Genomic DNA, 4,848 nt, shown 5'->3' on the forward strand with positions numbered 1-4,848 from the left:
TATAATTTGCCCGATATAAATCTTCTGTCTCCGTCAAACGAATGACTTAATCACTTAAGATGGAAAGACAGGATCGTGCTTTATATGGATGTTTTCTCAAATTCGGAACTCGGTGGGTGCTATGATTTCGATTAGTCCTTTTAATAAATATATTATACTAAAATTACATTAAAACGTATTCAGGAACATCAGTTGCTTATAAAATAAAACTCAATAGGTTACAACAATTATTAAATGAGTTCCCTTACTACGCTCCAGTAAGCTTTTCCAGGATATTAATGTCTTCGTAAATTTATTGCAACTTAACAATAGTATTCGTATAAAAGTATCATTACATTAGAACGAGGACATCTATTAACAATTTTGTTATTCTTTGAAACAAACGAAAGGCAACTTTAGGCAATTTAAAAGACAATAAATTGAACTTCCGTCCACTTAAGTGTAAATTGTCATAGAGTATTTTATTTTAGGCTTTTAAAGAGCAATGTTGTGTTCGGTGACCGGTCATCCGGCGTTGGCGCAACGTGCTAAGTCGCTTTACTTCACTTACCTCGAATTCACACCGCATATAAAAATACATTCACATAGAGACCGACCGAACACAAAATGTTTGTACGTTTGCTAACGTTTCTAAATTCGACACGGAAAATGTGTTTGTACCGAAAGGAATTGAAGGAATTTATTTGGCTCCAAACGGATATAATAATGTTTGTGGAATCGTTGAGTATAGTCAGTCTAGTTAAGTATTATTAATTTAAATGGAATGTTAATGTTTGAATTTATATTTTTAACTATTTCGTCACGTCTACTCGTTCTAAATCTTGACCGTCCAATAGTACATAGCATTCTAAACTATAAACAATAATTTATTCACGTCATTAGACAGAGCGTTTTATATATGTTTATTATCGGTGAAAACATTATGCGTTCCTATTTCAATATAAAATTCACCTTTAATAGTGGGTAGTAACACAGTAGTCATTTCCATTCTCATATTCTTTGTACCTACTAACTACATTAACAATGTTTTAATTATCGATAGCGCCGTATGCACCATGAACGCACAAGTTTCACAGTAAATCTGACCAGAATATATTTATATTTATTTTATTCGCACTAAGCCTAGAAATTTTGATAGCTCTTAGTGTTTTTTAGTTAACGGTAACGCTACTTATTTTGAGACAAATATAATGTTTATAATGATTCCAGGCGCATTGTATACATAATATGGTGGCTTTGTCGTATTGATTGCGTTTGCATGTACATCAATTAGGATGCGTGGAACGATGCGTCTTCCGCGCTACTAATTATCCTCTTGTCAACTTGCTTACGTGCGTAATTACGTATATAGTTTGACACATGCTCCAAGCCAGGCAGAAGGTTTATTTTGCGGGTGAATTTCGAGAATTTAAATTTTTTGTTCTTAAAGTATTATGTTTGATGTCCTTTCTCTAGGTTATGTAAATAGATAATTTCTGTGTAATATTCAAGATAGGCAGTCAATAATTGACAGGATTGTTGATGTATATTGTGATTGTTTGGACTATAGACAGTTTAACAAAAAAATATAAGTTACTTTAGGTGAAAGATTTTTATTGTTTCTCGTTAAAAGTGGATTGCAGTAAAAAAAATATATGTATATAATTTGCGTATATATAATTTGCGTAATTACTGGTGGTGGGACCTCTTGTGAGTCCGCGCGGGTAGGTACCACCGCCCTGCCTATTTCTGCCGTGAAGCAGTAATGCGTTTCGGTCTGAAGCGTAAGGCAGCCGTTGTAACTATACTGAGATCTTAGAACTTTTATCTCAAGTTGGGCTGTGAGCTCGTCCACCCATCTAAGCAATAAAAAAAACCAAAAGGATTGAATTGAACTTGGACAAAGTGATTGTGACGGGCAAAGTAGAAGAAAAGAGACCCCGCGGCCGATCACTTAGCCACTGGTGTGATCAAATAACCACCCTAACTGGGTTGCCATTCGCAACCACCATCCGAAGAGCTGAGGACCGGACGAGGTGGAAACAGCTCACGAGACAGGCCACGGTCAAGTTTCAAGGACACGACCTTCAGTATTGAAGAAAGCGACGAAGAAGAAGCAGTGGAAGCTGTGTCGAATTAGATTCAATTTTTTTTTTAAACGCTCTGTTTCAGGTCTATTTGTTGCGCTGACAAAACAACATATTATGTAGGTAGGTAGAACATTAATTTGACAATATGACAGTAGCTAGCAAAGCATGACAGTAAGCCATTTATGAAATACGACGAATTTGTTAAATATAAAAACTAAACTCAAAGCATGTTTAATTAATTTTTTTGTCTTCATTTCTTTTTTTGCTGATCCACTTCATAAAGTTATTTTACTTTAGTTAAATAAACAAATTCAAAGCAATGTGTTTGGAACAGGCGGGTATTTTTAAAAAATGAATGTATGTTTTGAAGGTATGTTTTAGCAGTAGAAATTAGCACAAGCATTTAACTACGAATTGTTTTCAACTTTCTCGGCTATCTACATTACGCACACTGTTATTTCATAGGGTTCTTACCACGAAATACAAATTTAATGTACCTGCAGTTAAACTATTTCTTAAAGAAAGATATACCTACTTATGCGCTCTTCAAATTTGAAAACGACTGTTAATGGAAACTTAAAATTAAGCTTATTCATGAGGCAGCCATTGAAATACCCTGAAATGGTGGTTATATATCACGCATTAAATTAGATGGACTAACATAAATATTATATTCTAAATTTCGGACTTTTCGAATAGCTACAAATGTCATGGTCACTGAGTACTCCCTGATATAAATAAATAAATAAATACGCGATTCAATGATTCAAGCCGAACAAAATACCTACTTTAATAGTTGGTAAAGACAATATTGACCTTTTTTTGTCTCTACCTATTTGTTGTTGGTAGGTTAGGGGTTATTCCAGGTTCACGCGGATAGGAACATTGACCCGGATACGTCAGAGAACATCTATTCATTTCTTTCACCCTGATCAACTGATAATAAACTCGGAGTCATTATTTCTGATGTACGGAGGACAGGCCGTCATTGTGAGTAAAATTAATATATAAATTTACAAATTCATTGCTTTAATAAAAATTAAGCGAAAATGTCAATAAATTTACTTAAAATGCAAAAAACTAATTGTAATTTTAACCGTTTGATTAAATTAAATAAAAATATAATTATGTTATATAGATAGAGTTTACTTACACCCTGTGATGAAACGAAGCAGCATCAGGTACCGGTAATAAAAAACAAAGAAAAACATTTTTGTTATCAATAAAATAATAATCAACCTACAAACTAAAAATAATAATTTATCTCACTATAAATACCGCATTACTTCTCATTGAAATTGAATTACATAATGATATTTTAATTCGAATACCAAGGATTTATTTAAAAAGAAAAGATATCATCGGAGGTATTTGTGATTACTACGATTTTCTTTTATTTATTTCTAACACTATATTGTATTATTAAGACGTTGACTCCCATGTATGCCACCGTTACCCTATGAAGCGCATTGACGGAATGATGTCGATTTATTATGATACTATGTTTTATGTTATTTATGGCTAGAACAGACTGCCCAAGACCGATGCATATGGAAGAATTTGACTCGAGCCCTACACCCTAACATAGGGTAATAGGAAAGAAAGAAGAAGAAAAGTGCCGGAATATCTAGTAAAGTCTGGGAAAGACGAATCCGAAAATACTGGGAATGAATATATTTTTAAGAGAACTAAGACTAAATCATACATTAACAAACAAAAGAAGGCAAAGTTAGGCAATACGGTGGTAGGATCTCTTGTGAATCCGCACGGGTAGGTACCACCACCCTGCCTATTTCTGCCGTGAAGCAGTAATGCGTTTCGTTCGTTAACTATACTTGAGACCTTAGAATTTGTATCTCAAGGTGGGTGGCGCATTTACGTTGTAGATGTCTATGGGCTCCAGTAACCACTTAACACCAGGTGGGTTGTGAGCTCGTCCACCCATCTAAGCAATAAAATTAAAAAAAACTTCAGTTCGTCACGTAGGGCACCGGTGACCTACATGGCAGTCAACATGTTAACAAAAACTCGTAAGACATCAAACTCTCCTCACATATTGACGGAACTTGACGAACGTATCAACATCGACATCAGTGCTTCGGCTATTGTCCAATAAATCCCAGCTATAGGTCATCGGGCAACAAACAGTACTAAGAAACGAATTTCTCGACACTTCGAACTCATATTCTTCTTCTTTTTCTTCACCTTATCCCACTAGGTGGGGTCGGCACAGTTAATTTTTCTTTGCTCTTCTATCAGCCGTCAGCTCAACACTCACTCCTCTCTCTCTCCCACATCTCTCATTCACACACTCCATCCACGTCTTCTTCGATTGACCCCTTCCCCCTCTACCTTGCACTACCATTTTCATACATCTCCTAGTCACATGCATCGAACTCACACTAGTATCACGATTTAAGTACGGGCACTTTCTTTCCATATATTACCTGTGACCTTATGAGCATTTAAATGACTTAACTAAAAATAAAAAGTATTTTTTTTTATTTCTTAGATGGGTGGACGAGCTCACAGCCCACCTGGTGTTAAGTGGTTACTGGAGCCCATAGACATCTACAACGTAAATGCGCCACCCACCTTGAGATATAAGTTCTAAGGTCTCAGTATAGTTACAACGGCTACCCCACCCTTCAAACCGAAACGCATTACTGCTTCACGGCAGAAATAGGCAGGGCGGTGGTACCTACCCGTGCGGACTCACAAGAGGTCCTACCACCAGTGAAATTAGAAAAAATATTTAGAACTAGTTAAAAAAATCCAT

The sequence above is a fragment of the Bombyx mandarina genome, chromosome 01, assembly GCF_030267445.1.
Source record: "Bombyx mandarina strain Sakado chromosome 01, ASM3026744v2".
Lineage (NCBI taxonomy): Eukaryota > Metazoa > Arthropoda > Insecta > Lepidoptera > Bombycidae > Bombyx > Bombyx mandarina.